General features: G+C 41.2%; 1 protein-coding gene across 1 annotated transcript in view; it reads right to left on the reverse strand.

The window, feature by feature from the left end:
• NRXN3 (neurexin 3) overlaps window positions 1-22,239 on the reverse strand; it is a 1,009,770-nt gene that overhangs the window by 395,253 nt on the left and 592,278 nt on the right.

Raw genomic sequence — 22,239 nt, forward strand, 5'->3', positions numbered from 1 at the left:
TCGTGCTGCCAGGCCGTGCAGAGATGTCATGTCATTGTCACATCACCGTCTGGGAGTCTCAGCATGGCTGCAGCTGTCACGTGCCCTGCCCCAACTGACCACCCTGTGTAGACAACAGCTCGAAATGCCTCCTTATCACTTTACAGTCCCAGCTCAGAGACAAATGAAGAGGCAGTCAAATGCAGATCAAAATCCTCTTCTGAATACTCTGCCTCTTGTAATACTGCTGCTTTTTCAGAAGCAGGTATTGGATAAGACTGCTCAGGCACAGCCCACAGACAGAAGCAGCAGCCAAATTATTCATTTACTTGTTCTGATTCTTATTACATTCTACCTCCAGGTACGTAATCAGGCTTTTATTCACCTAACTGCTTTATCCTCTAACAAGCTATTCATCTGAAGAGTTTGCGCTGCAGGATTTCCACTGTAAGGATCTTTCTTTGTTGTGTTAGAGATGGAATTCACTGCTTCAGTGCCACGCTTCTGCTCATTAAAAATAATTTCCCAGTGAGTTTGGTTCCAGTAGCTCTTCAGTCATATTAAAGGCCCTGTTGCAGCATTAGCTCCAGAGAGCGTGCTAAAGACCAGCAGGGAAAATGAAAGGGAGAGGAGAAAACAAGAAGCTGGAAGGGCAAGACAGATTGCTGGCAAATGATAAGCAAGCCCAGACATGCTGCTGCCCACTGGGGTAGTGATTCTAGCACCCTGGGAAACGTGTTTCACTGTACAATCAGACTGTGTCCTCACCAGAACGTCTCCCCAGCCCCCAAACACAGCTCTTTTTATTTTCTCTCCTGCCTCACCCTCTTCCCTGCTCCCTTCTGCCTTACACCTTCCTTGGATTTTCTCCTTTACTGCCACATCTTCCATGCTCCCTAGAGATGCTTTGGAACTTGTTTTCCAAGCACAGATTCTTTGCAATCCTTGGGGAAATTTGGTACAGGGAAGGTCTGCGGCTTATAGCAGCAAAATCACTAGCAGGAGCACACGAGATGGCATGTGCAGCTGTCAGTCAGCTTGCTTCAGCTCCTTTGCTTTTGGAGCAGGCAGCTCCCGCATCAGGAAGTTTTGTGTGTGTGGTGTAGAGCCCACTTGCAGCAGCCTTCTATTTGCTACAATATGCAACATAAATTGACAACTTTCAGTGTAGCTCCCTGTTTCCATATAAATAAGAGAGAGAGCACAGTCTGGAGGTAAAGAAAAATTATTTCAAGATGCAAAGCATGTTAATCTCCCTCCTTTTGTGATTTAACCACACGTACCAGTCAATGATCTATTGCTAATATACCATGTAAATAATGAGTCACATTATTCAATGAAGCATCAGCTCAGGCGAATACAGGAAGAAGAAATGTACAGCTTCTCACTGAGTGGGCCAATTTCACCTCCAATGCAAGCCAAAAGCCTTCCTGAGACTTTTACTCAGCTGAATACAGATTTATTAAAAAAAAATAAATCACAGCAATTTAAGACTCCCTTAGTATAGAACTGCTGATTGCTTCAGGGAATTCATGACAGTACAATGCCATCTACTTCTCTTCAACTAGTAGAACTGGAGAAGTGGGGCAGCCTCTTGTGGCACTCCTGGACATAGAAAAAATAATGTGACTGGCCACAGTTCAGCCTAAGGGAATCTACTAAAAGATCCAAAAAGAAACTGCTTTTCTTACTTAGAGAATATTGCTCTAAGTCAGTGTGCTGGAAACCTCAGTGCCTCAGGTGATACTAGAAGACATAAAACCACTGGGCTTATACTGCAGGGAGAGGCTCTCTAGACCTTCTCTATCTTTAATCTTATTTAAAAGAGCTGTCCCACTCCCTGTGACCATGTAATATACTAGGTGGACAAGGGGATGTAAACTGGGGCCTCCAGGCCTGAGTGGCTCATGTCAGTATTCATTACTGACTGTCCGCTTTGTTCCTCCGCTGCACCACAAGAGTCCTTTGATTCACTTCTAGCTTCCTGCTATTCTAGCACTGCCAGGTGAGAAATGGCTCTTCCACCTGTGTTTAAGCCCTCGGGAAATACTGCAGTCTGTTTCATCTCCAGTATCTGTTGAACTGGTATAATTGGGTTGTTTCAGGATGGATGAAGAGGGACCTGAGAACTGGGTATCCAAAAGTGTTACTGAAATGAGAAAATATAAACAAAACCTAACCTAAGACTTGAAGTTAAAGCCTTAGACACTCCCTTCTCTTCCAAAATCTCATCTGTAACCTGTCAGCACAACAGCTGGTACGGCAATACAAAACATACTGGGAGATTGCCTGTCCTCCTCACACTGGTCCAGGGGGCGGTGATGGTAAAGTTGGAGAGTATCTTTCACCTGAAGGGGGAAGTAGTAGTTTTTCCATTCAACAAAAGATGGAATTAAAGCAAAGAGAATGTGAAATGATGAAGCCAGCATCAAAGAGCAAGCAGAGGCAGAGCTGAGAGCATAAACAGACCTTCTAGGTGCCCAGCCAGTACCCTCTCCCAGAAGGTGTGCTTTATAAAGCACTTAAAAGAAAAATCTGTATACTGACAGATAGAACAGATATCCCCAAGGGACTGTGGAAAAAATTTCAGAGGGTACACACTGGAAACACTGTTTCCTAAACAATTAAGTAGTCCCAGCCCTTGTAAATGCATGAATACCTGTAAAGAAATAACCATGAACTGGTAGCACACATATAACAGAAAGCCTCACAAGCCACTCGGTACTCTGTCGCTCCTACTTATTCTTTACTGGTTGCAATACGTGTCTTCTAGCTAGACTTGCAAAGGGCGGTTGCCAGCACATGGGAGTGACCGCTGGTCACTGGCCGAGGTTTGGACAGCCTGATTTTGGGACCCAAGGCAGCACAGTTACATCACGGGCGGCACGGCTGGGACTCGCCGCAGGTAGGCCTCTACCCCTGGGCAAGAGACAACGGGGGCGTTTCCTAGGCGGAATTCATCTGGTATCATCTAGATGTCTGGGTTAGAGAAAGGGTAGATACTAAGCCCACGTGGCCCACAATGAAACATAGGCTGGAAATCCAAATTTGGATGTGTCAGCAGACAGATGCGTATACGTGCATGACAGAACTGTACCCCTGTCAACAGATGAGAATTGAGGATTCAGATAAATTCATGTAAAATTCAAGTAATCAGAGCTAAAATGAAAGGTTACAAGAAGTGCCCTGTAGCTTAAAAATGGAACCTCATGTGCCACAAAGACCAGCAATGACACCATGCTCCTTCAAATGCATTCCCTTCTATCACTGCGTGCTGCCAGGAGCAAAGTGGTACAGGATCCATACCATGCTCCACACCAGGCTGTTTGCCACCAAATCTAGAGCATGCACTGTGGATCTATTGCAACTGGTCAACAGTCATGGCTGGTCATGACAATAAAAATTATGACTGTAAATCCATATAAAGTCCAACAAGAGAATACTACAACTCCAGGACCAAGATTCATGCCATTATAAGTGAAATTTGATTCAGAGTGCAGGGGTTAGTTTGGCAAACCCGGTTCTTTCTCATGAATTCAATGAAGGGAAGGTAGTTAGCAATGACTAATCAGAACAGTCTCTTAGGGAAATGTAGAGTTTAATTACCCTAGCGTACTATTCAGTGACTTCCCTAGACATACCACACACTGAAAGATACGTGACAATGTGGGTGCCGCAAAGTTTGTATCGTCACGAGCTCGGGACAGCCATGTTAGTCACGAGTTTGATTCCTGTCTCCCTCTTCCCCGAAGTGCATTAGCTGCTATGGAAACAGTGCCATTAGAATGGGCAGGGCATCCAAATGAAGGCCATACTTATGCTAAATGATGCATCCTCTATTCAGAGCTCTAGCTAGGTCTAATAACAGCGTATTAACTAGTCCAGGTCCATCACACATGGTCTGAGGTGCGTTTCTACATGGAGGAGGTAATTCAGAGGAACATTATGGTTCATTTCTTTACTCTTGACTCATGGTAGGTTTCTTATACACTGTAATGTGATGAAGACAACAAATTGCACAGCACAAGCAGCTGCAGTGATCAGCAATGTGGTATTTAGGAATACCTCCCTGACTAGAATCTAGTCTAGAATAAGACTAGAATCCCTCTGATGAATTACAGCAACAATTAAATTCATTTATTTATTTTTTATTATTTCTTGCAATTCTGCTTTTGAAGGGAGGCTGCAATAGATGCTACTTCAGTTGGATCAAGAGACACACAGAGAAGCCAGACTTTTACATCCTCTTGTGAAACACCACTTAGCAAAAAAAAAAAAAAAAAAAAAGGCTGAGATACAAATACGATCAAAATTGAACTTTAACAAAACAAGACAAACAAATGAAAGAAGCAAACAAAACGCTCCCTAATTTAGGGCCCTATCAAATTCTATATTCTCAATGAAAATTTTTACAGAAGTACAATGAAACAAGAACTTCCCTGCTTGATCCAATCAATGGCTCATCTGTTCCTGTATCTAAAAGTGACGCCAGTCAAATGTTTGCAGCAAGATGTAACCAATTCCCTTTCGGGAGCTGCTACTCGTTTCTAAACTCCTCCTGATCCCAGTCCCTGATCATAGACAGGACAATCGATTTGGTAAAGCTTAAAATGGTCTGAAATACTCACTAGATTTTAAAGCGCTTTGAAAACTATGAAATAATGCTAAAAACAACCATTGTAATACATAATACTTTTCCAATATGAATGTGTTTGTAATCTATTTAACTTCCACAGTCTTTCCTGCTCTGCAATTTTTAATAACTAAAGCGTAAATTCTGAGCTATCACAAGGAAAGCAACAGTCTGGATCGCTCATGCAAGCCCTGAAGAGACTGAAATATCTTTTATTTAAGAACCAGTCCTACACTGTTGTGAAGACCCAAAAGACTTGGGAAACCTCAGTGAAGCTTCTAAGACAAGAAAACTGTAAAATTCAACTTATCACCTTATGCAGTAATAACTATTGGTCATAACACTCAATCTCCAAAAAGTCATTTTGTCTCTTTTTGCAAGAAGCAGCAAATGCCATCAGTATTTCAATGAAGTATATGCAAACCTCAGTTTCCCAATCCACTTTCAACAGAAACCTCCTGTGACTGAAGAAGCCAATTTCTTTTTTCTCTGAAATAGACCAATCAAATTAGATATTAGTAAATTGCTCATAGTAAATTTGACCTAACTAAAAGTCTGCCACTCTGGGAAACTGAATGGAGGAACATTGTATGAATATTAACTTTTATCAAACTGAAGCCAATATATATAACAACAGCTGAGCTACACATCACAATGAAGACGCAAGTTGAGGACTTGAAAAGATAAAGCCTTGGACTCCCCATTGCAATAAATAGTCGCAGTGCTCTGTGTTTGGAAAAAGGACACCAGCCACAAGAAATGGGCATGTGTACGTTTTGCTTTTTTCTTCTTAGATAGAAAACTTCAAATGCTGTCTCTGAAATTGCTAATAATCTGTCATGCTTTGACAAGGCTGTTCTGTCTGCTATTTGTTGTTAAACAGAACCAAAACGGAGCATGCCTGTGATGAGGATCTTACGCATCTTCAGTCTTCCTAGAAGAACACCAGTAACAGATGGGCTGTGAAGCCAAATAGTTCTTCAAAGACCAGTGGAGCTGCACTGCTCTGCATTGCACCCTAGTTGAATCTGATGGCTGAGTACAAAGAGTTAAAATCCCCCAAAGTCTGTATAAAGTCTAGAGGCAGAGCATTCCTGTGGAGCTATGACAGATAGTCACTACAGCCTTATCAACATGTGCAGTTCTCAGTCACATCAGCAGATACGTTGTTTAACCTAGGACTTTTACAACTCAAAGGAAACAATGACATTCTTCAGGAGACTGGGTGATCTAATTATAATGCTTTTCAACCTTTCCAGTTTGTACACACTTAACATTTTTTCAGACCTCTTTTGTAGATCTCTGTGCAGTTATTTTAAGCCAAATGACAATAGGTTTGCTTTTAATTACTTTTTATATAGCTCAGATGTAGTCCACCCACCTCTAAGTCAAAAACTAAAGACATTCCAGCAGATCTTTTCCACACGTTACTACCAAATCCACAAACTTAAATTAAAAAGCCAGTTAACTAGTAAACTTCTGTAGCAGTGATCCCTATTTTGAAGATGCTTCCACATTCTTTAATCTCCAAGAGAAGAGCAATGTGCAACCACGTGGTAGTATTTGCATTTCACTCTGCATGGCTAAGACACTATCTTGATGTCTGGATGCTGCAGGTTCACCTTTCAAGACAGATAATCCTGAGCACCCCTGCAGCCAGCGTAACATGAATGCATCTACTTCTGCCTGCATCTCTCAGTATGCTATTCCTACGTGGTGCTCACAGTTTTGAGAAGAAAGTCTGCAGAGATAATGACTGCAATTTGGAAGGGCTTCTCTTTGTTTCCCTTTCCAAGCCGGCTTGCTGAGGCGGCACTAATTGCAGAACAAGGCTTCAGCTCAGGGGGCCTCACGAGCAGAGCTGCCTCTTCCTGAAGCTTAATTCCCTGATTCTTGACCTTGGAACAGCAGGGACAGGGGAGAAGAGGGAATGTATCCGACAGTTGTTGCAGTGAGGATGGCAGAGCGGCCTCAGGGTTTAGGACATGGATCTTGTCCTCAGCTCTATTTTCTGCTGGATGTCAGCTGTGGACATCTCACAACACCTTCCTTGGACTTAAGTTTCTTTGTCTCTTAATGGGGATGATCAACTGCTTTGAGATATTTGGAAGACAGGAAATGTGAAGAATTCTTGCAGCATTTCATTATTAAATATAGGACTAGACAAACACCTCTGAATTTTGTTATTTTTCAGATAGATAAATATAGAGCTGGTTGCACTGAGTTCCTTCTGTGTTTTCCTTCTGTGAATATTATAGCAAGTGACATGCAATGTGGAATGAGAAAAAATGGAGAAAAAGGTAAAGGGAACAATTTTAAACTTGTAGGAGAAACTATTCACAGAAAATTAATTTTGACTGTGTTAGCTTATTTGCATTTGAGGCCTGACTTTAAGAGCTACATCTGTCTTATAGAAAAAAACACAATGTGATTTTACAGTAAAAATAATAATAAAAAATGATTCTCAAGTCTGCTGAACTCTCCTATAGCCAAATCCCTGAGTAGCTTCTTCTTCTATGACATCTGAAGAACCTTTTTTCTCTTCAAGGAGTGCGTGTTCACTGTAGCAATACAAAAATAAATCATATTGCACCATACTTCCACAGGAAACTAAAAATAGGGATTTGCACCAAACGCACCATTACTGGCCCGGAGCCACTGCTAAGCTGCAAACTGAGCAGGGCAGTCAAATCTCAAAAGCTTAAGGAAAGTAGTATTATCAGGGAAGAGGAGAGGGACTAACTATGCACAAGGAAGGTGAGAAGGCAACACCTCTCCATAAGGGTAAGCGAGGAGTATTTCAGATGACTAACTTAGCCTTTCAGCTGCATAGACCCTGAAACATGGGGCCAACAGAAGGGCTTCATTCCTGCCATCAGTGCGTACCAAGGGCAGCTCCATCAGTTATACCAGCATGACTGACCCACACCCAAGACAGTCCTGCTGGGCAGAAAAAGGCACAGAAGGCTCCACCTCTAGTGAAAACAAGGTCAAACTTCCAAGTGATGTTCTTTCAGTTTGGTCCCCTGAGCTTCATCTATGCTCCCTGCTTATGGCGCCCAGGTAAATGGATAAGCACGTGGCTAATTTTCAGAGACTCAAACTAACTCCCAAAGATAGTAGTGCACCTTGTGGGGGTATCTTTGCTTACTCTTCACTAATGGCTTCAAAATTCCCCCACTAGGACTGACGGGAGATTTATAGTTACTTCACTGTATGCAAAAGGTGAACCTTCAAAGCAGTTTTACATCAGTGGAGGCAGATGGATAGAGGTGAAGAAAATGAGATGAGAGGATACTACGCTGAAATAACACAGAAGTACTTCCCAGTCTTACCTCTTTTCTTTCAGACGGGTTATGAACCTTACAGATACTAAAATAATGGCAATAGAAATGCAGAGAAGAGCATAGAAGAAAAAGACCAGTACAAAAACATCGTGTTGTACACAATAGCCAGACTATGACCAAGTGATCAGAAAAGAAAGCAGCACACAGAAGGACTCCTGATTTTTACTCCTGATCTGCTACAATCAGTTCATCCTCAGCATATCACTTACATGTCTTTTGTACACGTAAGGGGACAAAGATACTTTGAGGTGCTATGAGTTCTTCAGAAAAGAGGTGCTGCATGTGAGCAGGGTGTTATAATTATTGTTATTCCATAGTGCTTACACTTAACAACAACGAAACCAAATCCATGAGCAAATGCTTCTTACAATGTACTTCTGAGAATAATAATTTCTGTACTACTTTTATCCTATGTAGCCACCGATGTAGAAACCCTTCACAGAAAGAAGGGTGTAGACACCCTTTAACTTGCAAGAAAGGTGCTCTGAGAGCAAGTGAACTGCTCTGAGAGCAAATGAACTGCAAATGCTCCTGAAATGACAGTTTGTTGGGTCACATTGGCATCTCACGACAACATTTTGCAATTTTATTCTTTACTGCATGTCACTTGACTAGAATGAGCCTTTGTAAACCCAAAGAGAAGCAAGTTTATAGCAGTTAGTACTTCCAAATTAAACAAAACCCCTTCTCTCTTATTGACAAAGACATGTATATTTTTGTCTCCAAGTGTTTCCATTCTACAACTGTGACCAAGAAAAATCTGTAGCGTGACAATGCAGTCCTGGCAGCTGGTACTGAAAGAAGCCAATTCCTACCTGACATCTTCAATGACTACTAAAGGGCTCTTCCCAAGCATCTTCCAACATTTACATTATATGAAAATATATAACTATACATTATTATATAGTAACAGAGTAGTATATAGCAATATAACAATATACAATTACATTAGAAATAAAAATACTACTACAAGTTAGTAACTTTTCGTGCAGGATAAGAATCATTTGAAAATGTAGCATTATTGCAGAATACTGCAAGTCAGAATGTTTTGTATTAAGATGGTTAATACAGTGGAATGGAAAAGAAAAGCTCAGTACCAGAGGTACTTCCCATGGATAGATGGGGCTTCACGTAGTCAGCTAGAAAAGAACATTCCACTTCTGTACCCTCTCATAAACATGTATTAGCAGTTGTGCTGGACAAGCACAGGCTTAACAAACTCACTGCACTGCTCTGGCTACACCAACTGCATGCTCAGAGCTGCTAGTATCAAGCACATCAAGCCTGTTCTGTACAACATAGATACTTCCTTCATCATTGCAGCTGCTGAACATTTGAAGTGAAATGCTACTATCTTCTTTTCTTATGTTTTTCTTTTGAATGCAAGGTTGTTTTCCAGATACTTGCTAACATAGCAAGTTTCCACAAACCAAGTGTTCATTATTTTCTCAGTTTCATAAAGGCTGTAGTCACAGCATATCGTGTTGGTCAGAACCGTCACTTTTATCCATGCTGTCCCTGTCCATGGATCATCTCCGCCCATCACCTCTTTTTCTTTTTAAAATATAATCTCTTTGGGAAAGGGATTACCTCTTCATAACACATTTACCCAGTGACGTAAGTAGTATAAGAAGTGACCCAGTAGCATAAGATGACCTCAATACAAATAAACGGATTTCAAGAATGAACAGAAAGAAGCACAGAGGGCTTCACTGGCCATAGCAGTGATCTTTAAAACCCAAAGACACCTGGCTTGGTGTATTGCGCAGAGGGTTCCATTTCTCAATAATGAAGTTCACATTTCAGTTTGAAGAGTTTTGGAGCAAACATTGCTGGCGTTTGTCCATCTAGGAGGTACCAACCACCATATTATATAAGGACCAAAGATAAAATTAGATTGAGAACAATGTGTAGCATCTTCTAGAGCACAATGACTCACATTCACACATGCAACTGTCAAGCTGGAACACAGTCACAGGGAATGTAGAAACAAGAGTGCAGTTGAAAGTACATCTCTATATTCTTTTGTTGAAAATATGGAGAAAACTTCAGAGCTAGGAACATGCTGGTGCTCTCCAGCTTATCAGTTCTACAGGCCACAGATATTCAAAGACCATAACAGACAAATAATATCGCCACCTCCTTCCCTACAATCTGCAAATCACCAAACAAAGAATTCACAGGAAAAATGACATCAAAACACACATTAAATATCCCTACGAGAAGTTTCAGGAGAACCTATTTAGAAGGTGAAACATTCTGTAATGACATAGCAGCTTGCACAAACACTCCCTGCTGCTTTGATCATATATCCTAGCTTAGCAGAAACTAGAAAATGTGGGGTTCTGTACAATTCTGCCACTCAGAAAAAGCATATTGTTCCCATTGCGGTACACGCAAAAAGAGAGAGGTGAGTACATCTCTTTGTTTGCAACCATCCCTTCTCTTCCCTCACTTCAACTTCCCATGAAGTAAGCGATATTGTTGAACGCCATTTCAGCTCATTCTCTATCCCAATAATGGTTGCACAGCCTTGAACATCAACTAATGCAAACAGAGTAAGGAAAGACCACTTTTGCCTTCTAGTCTGATACTGTCAATTTGAGTCCACAACCACTCATGTTTTATAACTCATCAGAAAATGGTCCTTCAAACAATTGCTGGGTCCTGACTGATGTCAGTGCCTACAGCAAATATTGTCAGGAACCACCCTCCAAGCCCTGTCAACACCTCTCACTGAACGTGTTCAAAAGATGTCTCCCAACTCCTGTCAAGAGCTATCAAAAGATGTGGTCTGATGCTAGCAACCAATTGCTATCACCTCACAACAGGTAGTCAAATCCACCTTCTGACTGCTGTTGGCTTCAGCCAGCCAAAGCACTCGTCTTTATTTGTCATACAGTCAAATTGCATTTTTTTTTTTTTTTTTACTTACATAACTGCTAAATATGTTATTTACAGATTCATCTCACAATCAGCAAACACGTTATTCTGTACCTTGGCCTAGGCAAGCGGGAAATCCCTTACAACACATAAGAGTCCTAGCACTGCATACCAATGAACAAGAATTATCCATCCATTTTGTCCAAGTCTCAATAAACAACTAACTAAACCCATCACCACTTACGCTTGGTGGATCTTACTGATATGAGATTTACCCTCTATCATATTCAGCTGAAGCTTTCTTTCTTAACATTTCTCTTTTCCCTTATTGTACCTTTTTTTTTTTTTTTTAGCTATGGTTCAATATAAGCAACACTTCCCATTCCTTGATTTTCAATAATTATCTCATCCCTACTTAGTCACGAATTGACTCAAGTTGCACATATTTAGTTTGTTCGCATAAATTCTCATGCAACTGTTTGACTCCCTTAGGAGATGTGAAAAGCAAACCGTGCTTTTAGTGAAAGGAGAAAAACGACAGATTGTCCCTCAATGTGTGTGTATATATATATACACACATACACTGTATGTTCTGGCACATGGTAGGGTGTATTTACTGTATGAGGCCATATGCTTGAAGAATTAGAACAGAGGAAAAAAGCCAATTTCTGGATGTTGTATGTCTACTTTACATATTGTCAAATAGATTCTAAATATATGGGAAACAGAGTTCAAGAGATTCACAATATAATTCACACAGGACAGGCAAACATATATAAAGATCAGCAAGTGTTCAGGAGTCAGATTTACAAAGAAAGAAGGTGCAACGCATATTTGTATGAAGATGTTATTACTGCTTCTGTCTTTTCAACTTGCCAAAACACCTCCCTCTCAAAACATTGAATGAGCTAAATGCAACAGAAACATTAACATAATCCTTGCATTATGTGGATTTACTGGACTAAGTTTCCATCAGCTCAGTGATCTCTGCACCATACTACATCACATATACAAATATGTCCACAGTGAACATGTAGATGCGTTCAGTGGATTGAAACAGTGGGAGTTAACAGACTTTTCAACCTAACAGAAAACAACATAAGAAAAATTGGCTGGGAGCTGCAAATTGAAGCCAGATAAATTCTGATGAAAAACAGGGCTCAATATCTTCCAGCCAGGTTGAATAATCATTTGAATAAATGATCACGGGAAGTGAAAGGTTTTCCAACCCTTAATATCTTAAAGTCCAGACCGGGTGTCTTTCTGCAGGTTTTGCCTTACCAACACAAGCTTCAAGATGCAGTGTAGGGATCACTGGGTACAATTCCAGTGCCTGTTCTGTACAGAAAGAAGGTCAAACCACTTCTAGCCTTAAAGTTTAGGAATCTTAAAGCAATAGTGAATTTTATGACTTACAAAGCAGAAGAGTGCCTGTCCATGGGTTCCCTTGACATTTTTTATTTTACTCACATATGTCTGTTAAAAATAAATAAATAAAAAAGTATAGATCCAGTTGCCACTTGAAGGAACCTAAACTAATGGAAAAAAAAAAAAACAACTGATTGACCATAAAAGAGAAACAATGAAAATTAATTGAAACAAAATATTATGAAATATTAGGAAATATTGGGTACTGAGTGAACAAGACTTTTCTGTGAATTAACTCTCTTAAACCCAGTCTCAGATTCTCCCCAACCCCAATTAAAAAACAAAAAACTAAATATTTTTCACAATTCTTAGTAATATTACAAAATGATCTGGCACCACAAAGGGCTTCTTTCAGTTTTAGAAAATATAGATTATGCTTGTAATCAGAAGAAATTTATATATTCAGAAAGACTAATTCATGTGGTTGCTTTCATACCCTTTGTTGCCTGTTGTTTTTTTGCATTAGAGACTTCTTTTATTCCCTTCTATTATTAGGGGGGAGAAATAGCCATGTTTCCTCCATTCCACACCAGTGTTTAAGTGGACAGAGAGGAGACTAGTTCTTCAACAGCAGTAGTTAAAGTTAAGGGCCACACATAATACATTTGTGCCTATTTGTCTAAGTCAAGTCTTGCTTTGTGAATTCATCATTAAAATAAGAGTTGGGACAATGTTTTTTCTGCAGAAATTCTAGATGGAATTGGATCTCCTTTACTTAGGTGTATAGATAATAAGACAGTCTTTTGATCTTATGCAGCATCTTCTCTGCAACCTCCTAACTGGATTGCATAGTGCCATTGTGAAATGACCAGCTCTCTGATTGTGTAATGTTATTCTATTAAATTAACCGTTTTGAATAATTCAAATTACTAAAAGGTTTATGTTCCTTTCAGTCTAGCAAAGTGTGGCAATAAATGACTTCACTGTGCATCAAATCATGATCTCCTCTTCAAAAATGTTCCAAAACTACAGATGACTTAATAGGTGACCTTAAAATTTAGGTTCTTCACAAGTAACAGATTAGAAACTCTGGTGCTTTCATAGAAAGCCATTCTAACACTGTGATGGCACTAGAGATAACATACACAATGTATTCCCTAATATTTCAGTTAGCTGCTGCCTACAGCATACTTTGGCAGAGAGACCAGAGACCTCTGAGGCCTCTCTTGAGAGACCAGATCTAACTTCCAATTCCCGACCAGCCACTGATTCTTCATGAAATCTAAAATCTCTTCCAATTCCAGTACCTTAGTTTCCCTTACTTTTAACAATGAGTGTAACAATGTTGTCGGTTTCTACCTCAGAGGGCTTCTGAGAATTAATTCTCAGATGACTTGAAGTGCTTTGATATTCAGGTAGAAACTACTAATGATTAGCAGATGTTATTACAATGACAACTTGTAACATTTAAAAATCTAACTTTCGTATGAAAAAAAAAAAAAAAAAAAAAACCTCTTGGTTGAAGACTTTTGCTTGATTTAACCTTAAAGTTTCTTTTAAAACTTTATTGTGCAGGGAAAGAAGACTGAAAGCAGGGGCTAGAAAAGAATCAGAAATTCACACAAACTCTTCTTCATCTTACTTATTAATAGCCACATCAGACCTGCAGCGCTGACCCCTATTAACCATTATTATGGTACTTTGCCCACTGGTTAGAGGAGCTTTTCTCCTACTGTGCAGAACAACTACAGTGTCCAGCCAGCCCAAGCAGAAGTAGGACTCAACGCAAAATGCGAAACAAACAGCAACAATGACAAGACAAAAGGGCCTTTGACAGGGGAAGATTGATGGTGGCAAAGAGAAGTGTCACAAAGCCAACCTCACGCTTGCCAAACTCCAAAGCCACATTTGTCATCTGTGGCACTTTCTCTCTGGTGCAGGCTGCTTGTCAAAGGGACTAGTTCGAGTGTTCAGCAGGCGACGAGACGTGGAGGTGAAGAAGTGAAGACATCATTCTTCATTACTCACTTCAGAAAGGGGGAAAAGAAAATAAGAAAGAGTCGACCACAGTACAGTCTTGATTAATTACCAGAGTTGGCAGTGGCAGTGAAAGCAAGAGCTGGGCGAATTTTATTGCTATATACACTCAGCACAAACACGATTTCCCTGAGAACCATCAGCTAAATGAGGCAAGAATTAGCACCCAGCTAGGCCTGAAGGCTGAAAACACAGACCTGCAGAGACATCCAGCCCTTCTCCCCTCTGCACAGCTGCTCTGGGCCTCAGGCCTTTCCGATGGGCAAATCTCACGGACTACCAGTAACATTAGCCTTACGGTAAGCAAGAGTTGTCAATGAACAAGTTGCACAGAGAGACAGTGAGAACAATTCTATTGAGTAAAAACAAAATGACTACAAAGAGGATTTAAAAATTTTCAAAGTGTTAATCACATACAACTCTTACACTTTTTCTCTAGCTGATCTCTATCCTAAATTTGACAAAGACTTTGAAAAACCTACTTGTGTTGCCAAAGTTGCCAATAACTGGTCTCTCCTTAGATGTTATTTAAAGCAATTTAGAGTGCAATTATGCTAGGAAAGCAACTCAGTTAAAATGCCATTATGGGTCTCATATCATGTGCACTTAGTCTTCACGAAAAAAAATGTTGTGTTTTTTTTTCCCCTTTTCTAATTGCCAACCTTGTAAACTCAGCTTGTGATCTGAAGTTTACACCTCACCAGCTCATACATTATCTGAAATAAAGAATGCATTTTTGGACTTTTTAAACAATTATATAAAAATGCATAAATCATGAAGGAAGATGCATCTCTTTGCTCTCAAACTTGTGCTGACTTTAATGAGAGTAAAAAATATTTCAAATGCATCTTAATCTGTATATCCTTCAACTCAAAGTCTGCAGTCACAATGGATAACAAATTGTTTCTGTTATTATTTGAGCAAATGGGTTTGAGATCATATTCCCCCTGGTTCCAATCACAGTGGCAGCTACTGGAAACTACTTGTTCCATGCTCTTGAATAGTAAAATTGCTTTCATCAGTGGTGGAGTGGAGATTAGACCAACTGATGACAAGCACAGTTAAATGACTGGTCACTTTCCCAGTACATACACACCTAGAGGCCTAGGGCTGATGAAGGGCTCTCTCCAGTACCCTAAGTAAAGGGCTCAGAGACAGAGGACCTGGACCATGAGCAATGTATTTTCACAGCCCCTGGAAGCAGGAAAAATTCCTAAATTCAATGATCTGAATGGGGTGGGGGAGAGGTGTCTAAAAAGCATACCCACCAATATGGCCTCTCCTGTTCCTATTTCCAAGTTAGGCACAAGAGCATCCAAAAAGCCTGGACAACAGAAAACTACACAGATGTTCAATTTAGCTAAGTCAGCAACACTTCTGGGCATATGCAGGAACAGAGTAAAATGCATTTTGGTGAAAAAACAGAAAAAGTAGATATATACTGTATCCCAGGCAGTTATGCTGCCTAAGCAGTTTTCACTACCACCCAAAATGAACTTTATACACACCGAAGTGCTTTCATGGATCCCGCTCTCAATCTTTTGGAACCCAACTTATCCATCTGCCTGGCAGCAGAAGATTTTACAACCTTCAATGTACACATCTTACCAAAACACGAAAGAGGCAAGAGCTATTACCATCACTTTCACATCTGAGAAGCTGAGGCCTAGAACACAGCCAGAAAGCAATGCAGCAGATGGAAGAGTATCCTTCAGAAAGACATGAACCAGCTGTAACCGAGTTACAACAGTCAGAAGCAGCACACCTGGAAGGCACTACAACCACATCAAATAGCTTTGTTGAGAGGCAGAGACCCACAGCTCTATATGGATATCAAACACTGCTGCGAGCATAGCATGTCTCTCTGCTCTGACCCACCTTATACAGTATGAAGACACCAGTTGTGAGGGGCTGGACCAACGCACCCTGCACCATGCCCTGCTGCACAGCACAGGAAGGCCAAGCATTGCTCAGGATCACCTTCCACGTCTGTGCCCAGCAGAAGTTACGGCAAATGCACAAAACCTAAATTCCTAAAAACGGCATCATTTTCACCTCCCTGCTTCACCCTTCATCCAGGTTATGTTAAAAATGGTCCTGTTTCTTCAATGCAGAAAGACTTTCACCCTCCAAGTACGCATGTTTTCTCAGGAAGAATGAGTCAGTTTCTGAGTAAAAGTAAACTTCCTTCCAAAGCTTTGTAAATCATTGCCCTCAGCACCATTTTCATGCAAAACCACAATACCTGTTTTATCAGAACTTCTCACAAAGCAAGATCTCACAAAGCAAGATCTGAGTAGGTGTGAAATCCAGAGAAGGAAAACTGTAGTTTTGTGCATTTTAAACAAAAAGTTTTAATTTCACCTGGTTCTAAATTTCAGCTTAAGGTGCAGAAAATACATACAACATACTACCTGTCTTTTCCCTGATACACTTTATTCATTGACCCTCTGCAACGAAAGCCAGCTGTTGAAAGACTGCTCTCCTTTGCATCCATTTTTCATGTTCACTGGTTCACAGACTGCCTCCCTACAGCTGAGGCCTCAGTACAGCTCTGAAGATCTGTGCCGTCCCCTCCTTATCAATTCCACTCTGAAAGCACCCAAATCTGCTCTCCAAAAAGGAAAAATGTACCTCCAAATTCTGAATGGATTTCCCCTTCACCCCGCCCTGCAGATAGCAGTAACATAGCCCTTTCCACATAAGTCTCCAAGTTATTGCCACTATCCTTCTTGCTGGCCTGACAAGGAAGCCTGACAACACTTTCTCTTAATCACCTGAAGCCATCAGTCATTATGAGTGACATCCCGACTCACAGCTTGAACGTATTACACCCACAGGAATCCCATCACTGTCTAGGCTATGCAGTGACAGCTTCTGACCAAGCACTCTAAAACCAGGCCTGGGCAAAAGATCTGAACGCAACAAATCTGCAGCCACAAGGTTGGCACCCTCCTGCATCCTGTGGCCATCTCAGAGCTCCACAGCAACCGCAGGAACGAGATTCAGACCCTAAAACTGCTGAGGCAGAAACCATATATTTTGTTATGCACAAATTCAAAGCACCGTATGACATGTCTTTATCTTCATGCTTGAACTAACAGAGAATCGCAGTCCATGGAGATGGAGTTATGACACAGTTTGAGAGATTCTTGCTCCAGCTGGTAGTGGAAGCTATATGCAAGCACACAATTCATCAGACAAAGGAAGAACTTCCTACGTCTTACCCCAAAGCTCAAACTGAATGCTCTAGATGTTGAAAAACATGCTGAGTTCCTCCATGTTTATTCTTCCACATTTGCTGCTAACCATAAAGGCATTCATGAAACTTAGAAATAAAAGAATGACCAGGAAACAAACAAATTAAAAAAGCACTTTTTCAGTCATAAAAGCAAACATGAGCTAGAAATACTAGAACAGGTACAAGGAAAGTCCTTCCACATCAGGAAAAAAAACACAAAGTTCTGCAAAAATGCTGAGTGGATCTTAAATATCACTGAGCCCATGCTTAAGCAGCTCGATCTCTCCATACTACCCTACCCCATGGCTCTATCACGGGGAGCAGACATAACTCTCACAGTTCTTTTCATGAGGTGTCAAACTCCAGGGCACATATACCAAAAGAGAAATGCATTCCCTAGGTTCAATACCTGCAAAAGCAACATCAGTCTTGTCATTTAGTGTGTGTTGAGATGTTTATCCCTGCTCTGCTTAGGCTGGTAAAAAGTATGGATCAGATGCTTAACGTTTTTAACAGCCACCTAACACTAGAATCGATACTGCCAAACACCATGGGCTGTCCCTCACTAATGCCCTTACATTAGCGGTGTCTGATTTAACATGCTTTCAATGGCTTCCAACATTTGATCTATATACTTCGCTTGCCTAAACAGTAAGAAACAAACATCTCTTGACACACTGCACAAAATGTGCACATGTTGTGCAACTAGAGAAGAAGCAAAGTAAGAACACCGGGGTAGTGGCTATAGGTCAGTCATGCTCATCGCTGGTCCTGGCTCTTTAATTAACAGATAAAATTTCAAGATTACAGCAGAAAAGTGGTAGCAACAATTAGGAAATGTATCGTTTTGCAGACATTAGAAAAAGAGCACTGAAGAGAGTAAGTTTTATGCCACTTCTCAAGTTTAAGTTGTACACACCTATACTCTGTGTACAAACACTTGTATATACACGTACATGCACACAAGATAAACAATCTCTTCTTAACATCTAGAAACTAATTACAGCTGTGACAGGCTGGGTCTTGTATCCTAATAAATTGCATAGCCAAAACCTGTAAGTAATCTACAGAGATGCATCTCTGGATTTCTACACTTGTGGCCACATCTCAGTGAGTAGCATCCTTCTCTAAAGGATGACAAACAGCATCCACTTGCTTTTTGGAGCTTTGCTATTATGACTGTATCCTAGCAGCTTATCATATGTTTCCATTCCTGGGGTCTCCAAGGAAATTGCTTTGCACCTGGTAACTGCTGGATTTTAGACTCCACGATGACAGAGACCAGCTTTACATTTCCACAGGGGCTTTGCCTTCTGCCTTCACAACCAGCACAGACCTTACTCTATGAAATAACTCCAGTGGGCAGACGACAAGGCATTGCTCTTCCATGCATCTTGACCTACCTATCACCTTATCTTAGCTCAAAAATTTTGTTGCAGCCTTATACTGCAGCTGCCTCCCCTATAAATAAATATTTCACCTTCCACCTTTTTGTCATGAGCTATTCCGAAAATGTAATATTCCCTGCCCTGCAGAAACCGGAGGACAGGAACCTGGGAGCCCCTTGGCCCTAAGAGAGTGGTGCATGACTCTCAGAAATGCACATAGGGATTTTTTTTTAACTTAGTATCATCTGTAACTCAGCTCATACTTCTGTTCCATCTCTGCCTCTGTCAGCCTCATTTCTTTCCAGTATGCACAGCTGTGCACATCTCCCTCTCCCTCAAGAGAAGAAGAATACAAGACAGGGCTGGTAGAGAGGAAGAGGAGGAAGACAGCCCATGCTGTCTGTTCGGTAATAGCAGGAGGAAGGTGTGCGGGGGATGGAGTAAGGCTGGAGCCATCATCCAATAATCACAGCTCAGGGAGAAAAGCTTGCACTGCAAAGCATGTGACATCTTTGGAATGTGTTTTTCACTTGATAACCAGATTTTCTTTTATATTCTCTTCCCTTCCCTGGTTTTCTCTCTCCAACCTGTAGCACATGGGAATATTTTACTTCTATTATTAAAGTGGAGTTTTTTTCTCTCCTGTTCTTGACAATGAAAGAAAAAAAAAATCACAAAAATCAGCACTCTCTCTCTTCAAATCCAGATAGAGTAGCTCAGGAAAGCAACTAAGTTGGATCAAATATAGGAGATATAGATGGAGGGCTTCTGGCCTCACAGTTCCCTTGGGGATTTGCTATGTGGTCATGTTCTGCAACAAAAGTCCTAGGGAGAGCTTTCAGACTGCTGCTCTCCAGGCTTTGGAAGGAAGAACCTGGAGTATCTCTACTGCCTACCTGCATAATGCCCCTCCCTCATTTTAATGTTTCAAAGCTCTCAGAACTATCATCAAGTGCTGTGTGCAAGGAAGCATGCTGTGCTAAAAAGGAGTCTTAAATGGTCAGTACAGTGGGCAAGTGCTTTGAACCGGGACACTGAGGCAGCAGCCCATTGCTGTACTGTATAGAAGTTCATTGTCCATCTCACCAAAGGGAAGTGAAGGAATAGGAAGCCCTGGTACCATCCATAAGGATGGAAAACATGGTCTGGTAGCACAGGGTCTAGACTAGAGGTTAGGAGGTCTGGGCTTATTCCCAGCCACGCTTCTGCTCCACAGTGAAGTACTGATCACGTTACCTCTTCTCCAAAGTTCAATTTCTCCATCTGCGAAATGGGCACGTGTTGGCACTCTTCCACAAAGCAAAAAGATCCACAGAAGACTGCCAGATAAGTGTTAATTACTGTCAAAAATATAATTTTGTCCTAACTCCTTCAGACACAGTAGCAGCAGCTTAGCAAGTGAACAGCACAATCTCAATAATGATGATCATCCCAACAGCAGTAGTATGTTTAGCTCTGTATAAATCAGGCATGGCAGTTTGATGAGTTGCAAGGAAGGCGATATTACGTCTCAAGAGGAATGGACAAGTGCTGACAGCTCACCAAAACTTCCTCTGCACAGACATTAAGAAGCTTTCTGCAAATGTTCCAACTCCCGCGAGAGAACAGAATGGTGGGGAGGAAGGGAAAGGAAAACATTTTGTAAACTTTTTTTCTCAATTGTTTTGACTTCTGCTGCTGCTCCATCTCCCTCCCTAACTCTTTTTATTACAAATTAAATAATTACTGGGCTGTAGCCCAAAACACTGAAGATTTCACATCTTGCTTAGTCTAATTATATCAGCCGACCTGACAAAATGGTTTCATCAATGGAATTGCATTGCAAGAGCTCTGGCTAATCAATTGTTTGACACTTAATTAAGAACTCTGCTGGTCTGTGAGGATTCAGGGAAGAGGGGGGAGAAGTTGGGCAGCAGAGTGTCTGGATATGCAATGTAGAACGCAGGTTGTTAAAACGCCTGGCACAAATAGACCTCCGTTTCCCTCACTGCTCCTGCTCATCTTCCAGCTTAACATTACACCTCACACTTTACCCCTCTCTCTAACCACTTGGTTCAGTTTTTTTTTTTTTTCTTCTTTTCGTTATTGCTTTAATCTCAGCCCTGCCACCAGTAATGGCTTCAAAACCTCTCTAGGGCCTTAGATCTACTTTCAGACAGATGTTTCCAAAGCAGGCTGCAGCAGACAGGCTTGAAGCATAAAAGCAGAAAGTGTACTGGACCTCACATGCTAATCAGGCTGAAGTTCAGGCAGCATTTGGAGAGATCTCCACAGAAAACTCAGGCCACCACGGTGAGAGGAACCCCAGAGAGGGCGCGTGTACTTCCCCTGAGTCAGCAGCCACCCTCCCAGTGAGTGCAGTGCTTGCAGATCCTCGCCAGCTGCGGAGGAAAGGCTTCCCTTTGAAAAACACTGCTGCAACCTGTGAGATGCAGCAATCAGCCAGCAGAATAACCTGCGATCTAGGTGTGCTGAAGCAGGTTGTTGAGTTTCTTTTGAATGACTAGTGCACACAATTCAGAGCTTAGGTTGGTTTTCATGGTTACAGTGGCTTTCAGTTGGCTATGGGAGGATGGATGATACTTATTCTAGCATGAAGTTGGAAAAAAAAAAAAACAGAATCTAGCACAAATCTTGCAATTTACTGCAAAGATAACCCACTAACACTTTTAGAATGACTCTACAACAGCAACGTAAGTTCAATCTGTATCAGTGCATTGTATCATTTGGTGGCTGTGTGCTTTGATCTGGCCCCAGAGGAGAAAATAAAACCTGTGAGCTATTTAAAAACTACCATTTAAGAAAGCGGCATTTAAAAATAAATAAAATCAAATAATAAGAACCAACCTGCTTATCAGGGTCTAAAGGTGGTTTATCAGAGTTTAAGGAAAACACATGGGAGTTGGACCCAGTGACACTGCAGTTGCTAAAGCTGCATCACCAACCCACCTACACAGCCCCCGCTTGCTGCTCCTGTCAGGGGAGGTCAGAGGTTGGCAACACCAGATTAGGCAAGAGATGTGAAAGCGGATAACCTGACAAACGTGTCATTTGTTGCTTTCAAGTAAGAAGATGGGAAACCAGAGTTAGACCATTCCCATAATTACAATGCCAGCATCCAAGAAAAGTGAAAAGAAAAAAAAAAAGAGGAGTTTTCAAGACTTCCTGCTTCTGCACTGGGTAAAGCACGCTGCATGGAACACAGTGCCACGCAGTAACAGCCAAGGAAAGGAAACGTAGTGGCACATAAGGAGGGCTCTTCTTCCCAGCAGAGGTTGCAGAGGACTATGTGAGCAGTTAGTATCTTTCCATGCTGTATGCCCCTGAAATTTGCAGTTTAACTCAGAGGGCTTTGGATGAAAG

The sequence above is a fragment of the Cygnus olor genome, chromosome 5, assembly GCF_009769625.2.
Source record: "Cygnus olor isolate bCygOlo1 chromosome 5, bCygOlo1.pri.v2, whole genome shotgun sequence".
In the NCBI taxonomy this organism is placed as follows: Eukaryota; Metazoa; Chordata; class Aves; order Anseriformes; family Anatidae; genus Cygnus; species Cygnus olor.